Genomic DNA, 15145 nt, shown 5'->3' with positions numbered 1-15145 from the left:
AAAAATCTAATATCTAAAGCTAGTTGGCAATTGATTTAATTGTTGACATTTAATTGATTAATTGCTCTAATTTGCACCAAACAAAAAGTGTGTTTGACCTAATTTTGGCTCTGGTTGAAAAGTTGAAAGGGAAGTTATTACAATTTATCCTCAACAACATTTTGTGTTCATTAAATTTTACTGCTCTCCACCCAATAGTTGCAGAGAAAGTTTAGCCAAAAGTGCAATATTACACTCATGCTAAGGCTGGAGGGAAAGTCAGGGGATCACCAAAAAACAGGGCACCATAAATGTGTTCACAAAATTTCCTTGCAGTCCATCGATATTTTAGTGTGGACCAAAGTGACGGATCAGCATTACCATCCATAAAGCTGTCTAAATATCTTATGATAAATATTACAGATGCACGATAATGATATCAGCACTACATCAATATTGGGAGATACTGACTTTAAAATAAAATATCAGAATTGGCCACCATGCTGATTTCTGCCAATATCTCAAACCAATTTAGTTATCTTTTTATATAAACAAAGTGAACATGTGAAAAACATCTACCCTGAGTTGAAGTGTTTTTGTTATTTTGGGCAATGAATGAATATTACATACATTGAAAAGCATTGTATTTTATGTCTCCTGGTGCTGGTGGGCCATCACAATAAGAGTATGCTTAATTGATGTTAATTCCACCACAGAAGAGACTTGATCTCTAAAATTAGGTGGAGGAAAAATGGATATACAGATATCAGTATCAGTTATCGACCAAATGAGTTGTTATATATCTCGGCATCAAAGATATCGGCATCAAAAACAATTTTATGCCCCCTTAATAAATATGCATTTTCTATGACTTAATCAAACAAAAATCGAGGGATTCCAGCTCTCTGTGGGCACTGTCTAGTCCTAATTCATTTTGTCATTCATAACCGTATTAATCGAGATGAAACATTGACAATAGGGAAAGTAATTATGTAAAATTAGTATGTTTTCAGTTGAGCTGTTCATCAGGGAATCACCTTTTTCATTTCTCTATGTTATTTGTGTTTCACAAAAACGTGCTTCTGGAGGCTCGTCCTGCCAGCAGAATTAGTGTCTGCATTGTGGAAGTGAAACCGAAGCTCTCACCACGGCGATATATTTGCACATCATTAGCATGCTGCACTCAAGCACGGGCACATGAGACAAACACACACACACACACATCTCCACCTCATCCTATAAAAGAATGACACAGTGCAGAGTGAACGCATAAATCCACGGCTTGTCGGTCTTCTGTCTTGCCGTGACATGAAGGAGCTGACTCAGTCTGACCTCGGGGTCACGCCGGGGTCACGCCGGGGTCACATCGTGTCACTGCTATGTCACACCGATGCCTGGAATGTCAGCTATGTTCCCTGACACACTCGCTTCAGACCTTACATCACACATTCACATGTCGTTCCCACCAGCCCATTCATGCAGAAGAAAGAGAGGGGATGGGGGGCCTTTCCAGTCAGGGGTCTCATACTCCATCTCTCTCTCGCTCTTGTTCTCCTCCTCTTATCCACTTTTCTACTTCTTCTCTCAGCCTTTATCTCACTCTGTCTCCTCCACTTGTAATCTCTCTCTCAAAACCCCCTTTTTCTCCTCCTCTTCTGTTATTCTTGACCCCTGGTCTTTTGGGGGCCCCTATAAAATGTTTATGTGACACACACACACATACACACCTCCTTGCACCCCTATAGCTCAACTGTAGGCTCCCGCTATGCTTCTCGACCACGAGGCCTCGATGCACAGAAGGGACCCTCTGTTGCGGCGCCATTAAGCGGGGGCCCATGATGTCACAGGGAAATCACCTTCATCTCTCGAACGCACACACACATTTCGCAGCCCCTCCCCCGCTCTCTTTTCTTCTCATCGCCGTGGTGAATGGAATTGCATGGCTGTGCAGTTCAATCACTGTCAAGTGCAAAGAAAAGGGGTCTCTTGTGCAAAATTTCATGATTCACAATTGATTAAATAGGGGTGTCATTTCATGGCTGAACAGGGAGGTGTGCGGAGAGAAGGGGGAGCAGGGGGTGAGGCTTTTTTTTCATGCCCTTGTGAGATATGGCTCAGAAATCGCTTGATGGGCCCCATTCAGTGCTGGAGATGTAAAGTTGTGGGGTTTATTCAGGGAGGAAAATAAGAGGCCGGTATAGGAGAGAGAGGAGGGGGTGGAGGGACGCAGTAGGAGCCAGTATCTTCTCATGGCTTGTTAAAGGGCTTTCATGCCCTTGAGAGATACGGACCTAATATACTGTATGTAAGCCGTATGATTTAGATTCCTGTTGTCATGTGGAAACTCTCAGGGTTCACCCAGCGGGGAGGCAGAGGAGGGCAGAGCACAGGAAGTGGTTTTTTGAAAATAAAAGACAAGGAAAGACGATGATTTCGAAGGAGTGAGTGGGCGCATATCATTTCACTGAAGTCCACAAAAGGACATTGACTACTGTAGTGTTGAGTTCAGAGAAATATTTCAGCTCTCTATTGTGGGAAGTGTATTGAGCTGCAAACCTCAGGCTGGAACCAGTGGAACCAGTCAGAACTGTGTGTGACCCTCAGAAGCAGGGCTGCAAAAGACTCAGATGACTTTCACTCGCCCTTTGAACAAGACCCAAAAATGAATAAGAAATTATATGATTTTAGATTTTACTTCATTATCCGAAATTATTCAGAAATCTGTCTTGCATCTCAGGACGCCTGCTGTGTCACATAAATGCACGTGAACACAATAGTAGAAACAATACTTAACCAAACAGCAAATTAGTAAAAAGTTACATGAAAATAACCTGAAAATAAGCAAAAAAAAAGGAAGGAAAAGAAAAGTAAAAAGAACACAAACAAACAAGAAAATGAGCAGAAAAAAGGTGATGAAAAGTTTAAAAAATTACATATTTGCATCTATCTGTCTGTGTCTGCTCAGGTTTAAGACGGGATAACCACAGCAATAAATGCTTTTCTTCTTCGTTCTTATGTTGATAAAGACAATTTGACACTACATAAGGAGACTCTTTATAATTTCCAGCTTACCTAATATCACATGGTTACTGCACACCGGTTAGCACAAGCTAAAGCAGCACCAGCTGTTAAACTGTCCTCACAAAGTCACACCGACACCAAAATGGCTTGACTTGTTTATAACTATTTGGTAACGTTAGCCACGTGGTGCTGACAGTTAGCCCTGTCACTGTGTGTGTGTGGGCGGACTCACACCGACTGTTCACAGCACAGAGCTCACACACCCACAGTAGTAGTCTCCCAGCAGTGAGGAGGCGGCGGGACAGTGGGGTGCGCTTGTCTTATGATAAACAGAGAGAGGGAGCAGGAAAGAAGGTGCTGAGCAAATCAATACTCTGTGTTCAGCTCCACAGTAAAATTATACTGTAGATGTTTTAAATAATCAAAGAATACTATGCAGTATTTGTCTCTTACTGTTTGTAAGAACAACATTCAAACTTGGCCTCGACTCATCGACACTAAAGAGGGAAATAAAGGTAGAGGGCAGGTTCTCTGCAGATACAGACACAGCTACACACTGTTAGCGGGTCAGAAGTGATGATTGAAAGGGATTTTTTAAATTTTTTTTAAATTTTGCCAAGTATGCCTTTAAGGAGTGTAAGTGTGCATACAGCAAGACAAACCTCCTGCCGGGTAAAAACTACACATTTAGACTTTGCAAATGGAAATTATGTCAAGTCAATTTGCATGAAGAGTGAGGGAGAGAGATCAGGTCACAAGTGGTCACTTAAGATGCACATAGAGACACACTCTGATGCCAGGTGTGAATATAGCTGCCCACTTATGATCTTATCACCCAAGATGCATGAAAATTTCAGGTCTGAACAGGCTCTGTGGTTTTTAACACTTAAAAATCAGCATTATTTTCCTCATCACTGACAGCTATGTTAAGTTTTGGACCTTAATGCCAAATTGCCCTCACTTTTGCACAGCCTGTATGTCTGTAACCAGCTATTCCAGGACAAAACGATAATGCGCAACACCTTACCCTTGCAGGCCATGCCAGACAAGCATTTCACAATGTTATCATATAAATGGAAATTCATTCATTTATTTTAAATTTGTTTTTGTTTGTGAAAGATTATCAAGTAGCATTAGCATGGTTGTGGATGACCTCTTTGTTTTTTGCGTGTGCAAATTTCACTTTCACAGTTTAGCTTTTTACACTTCAGCACAGTCTTTACTGTTCTTCTGGCTTCAGCATAGAAATCATATATTAACACACACACACTCTCACACACAGGCCTCAGGATAAATGTGACTTGCACCAACCAGTCTCACAAGGGACTAGTCTGTGTGTGTGTGTGTGTGTGTGTGTGTGTGTGTGTGTGTGTGTGTGTGTGTGTGTGTGTGTGTGTGTGTGTGTGTGTGTGCAGACTTGTGTGGGTAAAGTATGGTGTGTGAATTTGAGGACAAGTGAGTCTGGTGACGTAGGTGTGTGTGTGCGTGTGTGTGTGTGTGTGTGTGTGTGCGTGAGTGTGTGTGTGCGTGTATGTGTGTGTGTGCGTGTGTGTGTGTGTGTGTGTCTGTGTGTGTGTCTGTGTGTGTCTGTGTGTGTCTAGTAATCCATCTATGTAAGCTGCTTGGATGCCGAGTAAAGATTTTTTAAAGGGAGAAGGCGAACCAAACCTTGTGAGACTCAGGCAGCCCGGCTTCACTTTTGCCACATGCTTTGGGGATTTTAGCTCTAACATTGTTCTCAGTGTGAGTTTCCTTGTTGTTGGTACACACTCAGAATAAATCTCTAAAGGTTATTTGAGGTCGCCTCTCAACTCCATTTCTTCTTAATCCAATTTAGGGGGAAAGTTCCAGAAGATATGAACACATTTACAGTATTTTCTTATTTTGCCACCACAGCGTTCACTTTAGTTCATTTCCACAACAGCCAGCAGATTCTAGATTAAATTATAGTCCATTAGGTGAGCAAGCATTTATCTAATGCGCTTTTGCAGAGGGAATTGTAGTTAGTGCAGTAGATGAATTTGCATAAAATCATCGATGTACGATCCTCAAAAGAGAACAAAATTTAATGTTGAAGAGTGTGAGCACAAAATATTTGCAATGTTATTGGTAATTTTAAAAATGGCATTGTTTTGTTTACCCTTTGAAACCTGAGCATATTGGCTTGATTTCGTTCAAAAACATGGAATGAAAGCAATGAGAAATTTACCAACACATGGCCAAAATACTAGCCAGAAAATAGTAAAAGTTTCAAGGGAATTGCCTGAAAATAAGCAAAATTTAAAAAAAAAAAAAAAAAAAAAAAGAAAAGAAAAGAGAAACCTAATAAAAGTAAGGAAAAAAACAAGAAAATTACCCAAATAGTGCTGAGAATTTAAAAAAAAAAAAGGGGTATTTATATTCTGTTACATAAATTTAAATATATAATTATAATAATTATATAATATGAAATATATACTATATAAATGGTAGCTCCTGCTGGACAGGTGAGCGCCTCGCATCAGTTTGTGAAAGTGTGTTTAAATCGAAGGTAGCTCCGGTTATCCATTAGAGTAGATGTATAAATGCAGTCCCTGAACTTTTTGATGTCACTTGAACTTTAAATAGTTATCCATGAATAAAGATATCATTGTTAATATTTGTCCTGCCCAAACAGGTGCGACAGGGCTAACAGAAGAGTGAGGGAGATGTTAATCCTCTCCGAGGATGATTTTGAGTGCACAGGTGTGAGGCTAACATAAGAGCTTGTCAACAGAGAGAACATAAATGCTTTTAGTTGGCTGAGGAAATATACATACTCAAGCAGAACTTTTATTAGTTTAACCTTTATTTAACCAGAAAAACCTCTTGAGATTAAAAATCAAATTTTTCAAAGGTGTCTTGGCCAAGCCAGGCAGCAGCAAAAGTTACAGACAGACATCATGGACCAAAAATACAAAGTCGAAATATATACAACTCCAGAGCAATATAAAACACAAAGAGGCCACAAAAAAGGCACATTTTGGCAAAACACAAACACCTTACATTTTTATGTTTCAAACATATATTCAAATTTCTAAAGCAACAAAGTATATAAGCTGACTTTGTCATTAGAGGTGGAGGGGATGGTGACACCTAGTTGAGACACATGCCAAGTTTCAGACTGCTGTTGGAGAACAACAAACAACCAAAACCTTTCTTTTCTTTTTTTTATTGAGTCAGTAGTAGTGGCTGTCATTCCAGGAGCTTTTTATCCACAAAACTTTGGTGTTTTTTGGTGACTAGTTAATCTTTTTAGCCAGGATTGTGCTGTGAAAAGCATTTTTTTTTTAACAGAGACATTGCTGTTTTTCCAGTGGTGACAGTGCCATGAGAAAGGGTTTTTTTCATACCAGCATCCCTGCTTTTCCAGCAGAAATAGTGCCACAAAAAATGCTGGGGTTTTGGGGTTTTTTTTTAGAGACAGCGCTGTTGTTTTAGCAGGGATAGTGCCATGAAAGTGGTCATTTTTTACTAAAACGTCACTGCTTTACCAGCAGGAACAGTGCTATAAAAAGCAGTTTTTTTTACTGAAACATCATCACATCAGTTCCAGCCAGGTTTTTGCCACCAAATCTGTTTTTTTATGGCCAAAAATGATCTTTTCCTAACCACAAGAAAGTGTTAACCAGTGTTGTTGAAATGTAAAGTTTCAGTGTACCTGCCACATAATAACACACAAATGTAACATATCCATGGTTTGCAGATACGTAGAATGGCAACATTTTTTTCTGGCGATTTGGTTGATGTTGTAATGCAGTGCAGACATATTGAGAGGAAAGCAAAAGTATTTTTAAATTTCACTATGGTCTTGTCGGAATTCCTCAGAGAATTTCCCTGTAGTTTTGTCTGTCTGTTTCTTCATACGTGTCTTTGTGCGGAGTTTTTTTTAGCAGCTTTTCTGTATATAAAAATGTTACTTGTTTGAGAAAGAGGAACTCTGTCTGTCTTCGGCACGTCTGTGGTTACTAGGGTTGAAGTCTTGGGGGTTTTTCTGGGTTTTTTTTTGTCTCCTTGGCCAGTTGAAATCTGTGCATGCAAACGCGTTGTGTAATTACAATACGAGAATATCCAAGAGAAGTGGAAATTCAACAGCAGCTTGTGAAGTCACCTCTGCCCTGTGAAAAACCCACGAGTCTCAACCTCGGGATCATTGTCTCTGGAAGACTTTGATCTCTGTTCGGTGGTTTCAACAGCAAAAAGTCGATAGCAATCATTTGTGTGTGTAAAAAGATTCCTAGAGGAGAGGCATTTTTATCATATTTTTGCTTCCTTTTCAGATAATGCATCCTTTCTTCAAATTTCATTTCCCTCACCTAAAGCCTTTAAGTAGTTTTCAGAGGTTCTCGCTGTCTGTCTTCTCGAGGTATTTGTAGCACATTTGCACACACAAAGACACACATCCCTTTTCACCACTTTCGCTCCGGGGCTTGTCGCAGGGCACACAACAAGAGGCTTCTGTGCATACCAAACCCAGACTGTTCATTCAGAGCTGCCGCTAATCGTGCATTTGCGCGCACACACACGTACACACTTACATTACATGTGACCAGCATTCCTAAAGTTTTAGCCGTTGGGGGAGAAGGGGATTGAAGGGATTGACCAAAAGGGAGAGAAAGAAAGGGAGAGAGAGCAGCAACTCAGGAAACATTCATAACTAGAAGACAGAAAACGATGAAAACCCTCGAAAGTGAACCCAAGCAAGATCATTTTTATTTTTATTTAACTAAAGTTTAGATCCTTTTGAAAGTCTATATTGTAGACCAGGCCTATTTCACCGTATTTCCCTGAGCTAGTATTCTCATGATGTTTGTACTCATGACAAAACACGCCACAACATTCACAAAACTTTTATTTTTCTACATTACAATTTACATTTACTGTTACATTTTTACAACTTCTGCTTGTGATCTCTCTTGTTGCTTTCTCTGTGTAAACAGTGTTCTGAGGACTGCAGAATTTACTCTTTTTTATTTTTAGTTTAGTTTAATTTGTTTTTCGTGAAATTTGACTAAGACATGTAAAATAAGGTAATTTTGATAAAATATCATTTTAGGCTTAAGCTTAGATTTTGTAAAGTTTCCTGACAAAGGTACATGTCACACATGATGCATTCAAGGACCATCAGAAATTTAAAAATCTGCAATAATTTCTGTGTTTACATCTTCTGACGATAATAAGTGATAGAATTTTATCTTTTTTTTTTTTTAAAGAAAATATATACCTTTCAACCCTGCTGGTTGGTTGTGGGATTCAAGGCAATAAATAAATCAAATAAATAATAATAATGAATAAATAAATTTGAAGGATATAAGATGACTGTTATTTCTCTGATCCTCCATGATAACATTGCCACAAATGATAAATAATGAGCTTTACATTATCAACAGAAGGAGAATGATTATGTATCCTAGCAACACATGTGCTGCTCAGCAACAGCCGTAGTAACTGAGCATTCACATGAACTCACATTGCAAAGACCAGGCAGTTTAGTCTAGGCTTTAGTTTAGTTGGTGCAAACGACCTAAAGGAAGCTCAAAAACTGGTCTGCAGACCGACTTAGCAGTTAGGACCAGGCTTAGTTAAGACCAGTTGGAGTAATCGGCTCCTGTTATGAAGGCTATATTTGGCAAAATGACCATTGCATGATTTTTTGTTCTTCTTCCACTTTTGAATTTTATTTATTTGTAAACAGAATTGATGTCTGGGGTCAGGATGGGCAGGGGTTGGCCGGTGAGCAGCCAGCTGAGCACACTCACTAAATATCTCAGTTGTCACTGAACTGAACCGAAGCTCACTCTACTTCGCCAGACTTTGCAAATCTCTTTGGATAGTGTGTGATACCTTAACTGTGAATCTGGGAAAGCAGAGTACAGAGCAGCTGCTCTCGCCCCCAAACTCTCCAGCTGATAAGCTACGATAAGTAAGACTTCTAAGAAGTCACTAAGCATTTAGGTCGTCCCCGCTCTACCTTGGCTCATTTCTCCGCGAGGTGTCCTGAGGTGCTCGAGCAGCTGTGAACCAAGTCTGTCAGTGTATCAGTCTCCCGTGTCATGCCAGACGCCACATCTTGCTCGCAGTATCGCAGGGACTCAGTCCAGGTAATTAATCTGAGCTCGTTAGCCACATGGCAGCCAGGTCGTAGCAGAAGCTGGCCCGCACGCTGCAGAGGTGACTCACCCACTCACAGATAGGAAGTACTGTATTTTTTAACCTAATTTTACATTGTATGGGAGATCCCAAACTTTCCAAATGTTGGTGAAATTTTATATTTATTGTGAAAGTCAATGGTTTCAGAGGTTAAAACTATAGCAAAACATGAAATCATTTTTATCATTTTCATGTACAAAGAAACAATTCTGTAAAACCAAAGTAACAACGCTTGTTTACAGCCAAACTACCCTTCACAACAAGTTACAGCGTCCCAAAATTTTATGTTTACAGAATATTCTGGGACTAAATAACTTGTTAAAGATATTATTTTGCATGTACACACGTAGCTGTTGTTAAGACTTTGCTTCTACAAAAATGTGAACAGGTTGGTTTGTTCTGTAAAAAGGTAAAATAATTCTCAGAGTTTTAAGCTCTGAAACCACAGATATTCACAATAAATTTGAAATTTTTTAGATCATTTTGTTAGAAATTCACACTTTTCCAGCTTTAGAACGTTTGGGATCTCCAATAAAATTTAAAATGAGGTTAAATGGATTTGAGCAACATTTAGCCAAAACACAAGAGCCAGTGTATTGTCCAGCAGAGTTTAAGAAGTTACTAAACGTATGTGCATGGTGGCTGTCTGCATGGCTGTCACCAGCTTGCGTTGACAGAGTACGCGCTGCTGGCACACGCAGTAGCTTATCTCAGCTGGGCCCCATAGGAATGATGTCTTTTAAAGGGAGCGGGCTGCGAGGGGGGGTGAAACTGATATGTGCTGCTACCTTGCTCTCCCTCACATCTACCTTGGGACTGCAACAGTAAATGATGGCATTAAGGAGGAGGGGAGGGGGGCGGGGCAGATGAACTGCTTTCCTTCTGAGAGCGAGGGATGATTCGTGGGCCAGGGGAGGAGGAGAGGGGTGAAGCCGGACAGGTGCTGAGAGAGAGATATGTGCTTTTTTTCTCTCTGCTGCACAGGAGATTGGGGGGAGAAAGGGAGAGAGGGAAAGAGAGAAAAAAGGACAGGTGAAATATTTCCCCCTGTGGCAGAGGAAATGGGGGAAAGTGGAAAGGGCCAGCTCTGTGTTGAGAAATGGACTAAACCATTCCCGGAGGGGGTGCTGAAAGTCCCAGCCCCACAGGCCTTTCTCTAAATGTACCAACCAGTGATGGATGATATGAACGTTTACCCCCTCTGCTTTTTCCTCACTCCTCAGCAGAGCTCAGGGAGGCCTGTTTGTGTGTGTATGTGTGCACAACCGGCACACCGCATGCCAGGCAATCCTGGCTTGGCCTCCTCGACACTCCCAGGGAGTAGAAAACATATCCCCTGTAACAATCGATAGCTACCCCCAGCTCCCAGCCCCATCTGCAGTCCAACGCCAGCTCCTATCTTCAATGGACGCCACTACTATTAATTCTGTGCCCCACCGCTTCCTGCTTAGAGCCCGGTCTCTGAGATTAAAGAGCAACACAGCGACTGGAGTCCTTTGCTCACAGGAGGAGGGAGGAGAAGGAGGGAGGAGGGAGCACAGTGTGAAGATTGTTTATCCAGAGGAATCTCCTCAATGCCAGCTTTATAAATTCTACTCATTTCCACTTCAGGGCCACATGGGGCTAACCTCCACTCCTATCCGTGTCAATTAATTTGCAACAAATCAACATCTTTGTGATGCTTTTTGCTTTTTTTTACCCAATGACAATTTGTATTTTGTTATATTTTCTCTCTATCTGACTTTTTAACTGCTGTAAATTGTGAATTTCCCCACTGTGAGATTAATATGTCTTGTTTCGTCTCATCTCATTAGATTTAGTCAGATTGACTTAGTTTTCTGAAGGTGCTAACACTTGCAAAAGGTAATTTCTCTTGTCTTTTTTAAGTTGCAACAACTGCATGAAATTAAGTAGATACAGCTAAATTTCAAGTAAACTTAATACTTAATATAAAGTAAACCTAAATTAAGATTTATAGTTATATTTACCCTTATTTTTCAATGCAGGCAGTTTCCAAGGTTATTTTAGTGTCAGATTTTACAATGTAGTAGCTGATTAAGTGTTGAGTCATTTATCAAACAAAAAACCGAAACATTTGCTAGCTCCAGCTTCTCAAATGTGACAATTTTCTGGTTTTGTTTGTTTTATGTGATTGTAAATGAATCTTGGAGGGATGGGAGGACAAAAGACACAGCATCACCTGATTGTGACTGATTGGGCTGTTGCCAAAACTCATAAGGTTTTATTTCTTCCTCAATATTGCAATGTGCTCCTCTGATTAATTACTGCAAGTGAACATATGATGTGATCAATCAATCAATGTCTCCTGTTGAGCTGAGTCACTTATATCTTGCGTTGCTATCAGTGTCGTTACTATATTAAAGCAGTCATCTCGCTTATTAGATACGTGGCCCGTGGCTTTTTGATGCAGTGCCACTGCTTGCTTGTTTTGCTTAAAGGAATAGTTTGACATTTTGTGGAGTGCACCTGTTGGCTTTCTTGCCAAAAGCTGGATGAGAAGATTAATAGGAGTTTGAATCTTTCAGTATTTCATGATTCCACTCGATTTTGATTCTTGGAGTCACAAATTTGGCTTAAACTAAATTCTCTACTTGATTTTGTTCCACTTCTTTCATCTCTTGGTGATGGCGTATGATCTGAGCCTGGGCATTTGTACTGTTTTTGAGGTACTTGACCTTTATATTGCAAACATGATATATTAAATGAGTGGTGTAAAGCTCCTTCTCCTGAGTTGGTTTAAGTTGTTCTGAAGTTGTGACTTGCAGCTCCATAGTCCATTGCAGATAGACTACCAACTCTGAGAGCTAACATTAGCAGCGACTGACCAGCCTGCTTTCTGCAACTCCAGCTTTCATAGAATCTATGTAACCTATCACTACGTAATCTACTATGGAAGCCAGAAAGGGCAAACAGCAAAAAAACACTACCAGTTTCTCAAGACTGATTTTTTAAGTTGTAAATTTATACAGAGTGAGTTGTAGAGGCTAATAGTTTAGATTTTTACATGAATTAAGTGATAGATTTAGTTACAATTGGACTCAGGCTGGGTATTGTTTTGAAATTACAATACCAGTACCAATACCTATAAAGTGGTACGGATACCAACAGGATACTTCATATGTGGCTATTGTTTTGGTGGCGTGTTGGCACCGTACTTGACATCACCACACCATAGACTCAGTGGGTTCCAGATGCTTCTGCTGCAGGAGTGAGAGTCCACTCGGCTGCACAGACAGTTACTGATGTTAAACCCTTTAATAACAGTTAAGTGTTTTTAACAGGTTTAACATCAGAGTCAAGACGTTTCAGTGTCAGTGTGAGTTTGGACTGTTAAATGGCTCAGTCTTGGATATTAGTTGCTGCTGGTGTGTTAGTTCATGCTAACTTGGCAGATGTTGAACTGAGCTCCAGCAACAGCAGCAACAGGGACAGTTTAACGGCCCTGTGTTGTATGTTATCTGTGGCTGCATTAGCTTGTGTTGATTGAACCTGAACTTGAACCTTAGCAGGCATGAAAGTAAAGAAGTATATTGCCCATAACGCCAAATTAATCCTTTCACAAGCAATAAAATCCTGCAGGAATTGCTGCTTTCTGAAATCGTGATGGACTTTTTTTAAAAAACACTTTTCTGATCTTGTTTAGATTAAATTATAATTGGAAAATAGATTAATTGATAGTAAAATAATAATGTATTGCCTTACATCAATCCTTTATTTTATACAACACAGACAGACATGCCACAGGTAGGCCTCACTTGGCATCACTGTGGATATGAGGCTGTGTGTATAAAGAGGGGCTTGGCATACTTATTTAAAGATTTTGTATATTCAGTGATAAGAAAATATAGAGAATGCTTCATCAGCTAACATTTACTATCTCTGTGCTGTTAGAGAAGTAGATTTGTTACATCAATTTGAGCTGAGGCACTGGGGCACTGTTGTTTTTAACATTTGCTCACTTGGGCATTTTTCCAATTTGACTGTGTCCCTCATCTTCTAATGTCTCTCGCAGTGGGACTCAAAGCGAGAGTATCCGTTTCTCTAGGGCAAACACATGCTGCCTCGACTTAACTTGCTCTCTTCGTCTTTTAAACGCACACACACACACAAGTGAGCACTTTGAAAAAAAGCCACAAGAAGCAGTCACTGTACACACATAATCGTGAATGCACACAGACTCATTTTACCTCTGCAAACATCCAGTGACTTGCACTGCATGGATTAGCCCCCTAAAGCATTCCCTTTGAAACTCAGCAAGTAGGGATTTCTTTTTAGGTGATCACTGGCCTAAGCAGCTGTTACACGCAGGATTAGCAGGTTCTGCCATTCAGACAACATGGTCTGTTTAAACTGGCGGGGTGAAGGAAGCAGAGAAAGACGAGGAGGGGAGGGGAAGGGAGAGGTTATGACAGGCGGGAGCAGGAATGGAAGTTGAGAACAAAGAAAGGAGAGACAGAGGAGGGAGAAAAAGAGGTGCAAGAGATGTGAGGTGAGGAACAGATTATGAGGGATGGGGAGTGAGATGTGGAGCAGAAGATAGGGTTGGGCTGGTGTGAAAATTATTAAACTGGTTTGATATTAAACCAAACACCAGTCCGGACCGGTTTACCAGATTTTACCAGGTGTCCCACTTGCCTCAGCAGCGGCTCCTCAGTGGTACATAATGACAACGTGTCCCCAACAGCAAGCGTCTATCACGTAGCATTGCATAACATCGCAGCTCTCTGTCAACACTGAAACCATTAAATATTCACCTCTCTTACTTCATGTAAACAAACCATGTAGCTATCAGCTGTGCGCTTGAGATCAGACTTGAGACGTAAAACGTTTAAAAGATCGGTGAGTAGCCTACTTGTTATCTTTCTGTGTTTGTAATCTTTATTTTTAAATCAGATAATACACATTTTATATTGTGATATTTACTTGAAATTACGTACAAGATAGCTAACAGCAAAAAACGTTAACTTAGCTTGTTTTTAGCGGCGGTCATTTACCTTAAAAACTTATAGCTTTCCAGCAGTCTCCCTCCAGTCAGCTGACACAAGCTGATTGGAGGGAGATTGCTACATAACTAAGCTTTGCAAAGATTACTCCTCATTTCAACCTCATGATTCAGCAGGTTCCACTGCAGTGTTTTCAAAGCGAGCATCAGATATAGATAGACCGGGGTGTCGCCAGACTATCGCGTGGCAAATTTGAGTTGGATTTGGCAATGTGGTAGGCTACTTTTAAAATCACCAGAACATGACATAATTACAAATGCAGGTTCAGCCATTTTGCATAGTTTTAACTGGTTTAAACTCGTACACTGGACTTGCAAAACTGGAAATCGGCCCAACTCTAGCAGAAGGGAGTGAAGATATGAGGAGAGGAGAGGAAAGAAGGGGAGGGGAGAGGAGAGGAGAGGAGAGGAGAGGAGAGGAGAGGAGAGGAGAGGAGAGGAGAGGAGAGGAGAGGAGAGGAGAAGCTTAAAGGTATCCGGTGTTGTGAGAACCAGACCTCTGCCAAGGAAGCAGCTTAAAAGGAGCTGACAATGACAATAGTGTTTTGTGTCCTCTGTTTTTCATCCTGTTTTTGTTCCTTGTTTCACTGCTATAATATCATCCCCCTCCTGTCTCTCTGAGTGTGAAAGTGTGTCATCCAGCCACCTTTTGTAATTGTGCTGGTACAAGGTGTTTGCAGCGAGGGAAGGTTGATGGGCTGATAACAGGCCTGGCTTTAGGGGTGGAAAGACATTTCCATGCTGCCGCGCCTCACAATAGCATCTCACTTGCTTCCCTGTGTCTCTCTCACCTCTCCTGCTTCCATTCTGTCTCACACACCTCACACTGCACTCTCCCTCCTCCCTTTTCCCTTCGTTTCTGTGAATTGTAAATGGAGAAACACATCAGGGATCCCTGTTGTTATGAGCTCTATCTTTCCTCGGCTGCTGTTTGTCATTCCGTTCCCTTTTCTC

The 15145-nt window shown here is 40.7% G+C and overlaps 1 protein-coding gene across 2 annotated transcripts in view; it reads left to right on the top strand.

The window, feature by feature from the left end:
* xylt1 (xylosyltransferase I) overlaps positions 1-15145 on the top strand; it is a 185540-nt gene that overhangs the window by 113057 nt on the left and 57338 nt on the right. The gene's annotated exons all lie outside the window — the stretch shown is intronic.

This window comes from Plectropomus leopardus, chromosome 3, assembly GCF_026936395.1.
Source record: "Plectropomus leopardus strain MGB_pleo_1.0 chromosome 3, ASM2693639v1, whole genome shotgun sequence".
Classification (NCBI taxonomy): domain Eukaryota; kingdom Metazoa; phylum Chordata; class Actinopteri; order Perciformes; family Serranidae; genus Plectropomus; species Plectropomus leopardus.
The sequence above is the reverse complement of the archived record's forward strand: the minus strand, read 5'-3'. Positions and strand labels throughout refer to the sequence as shown.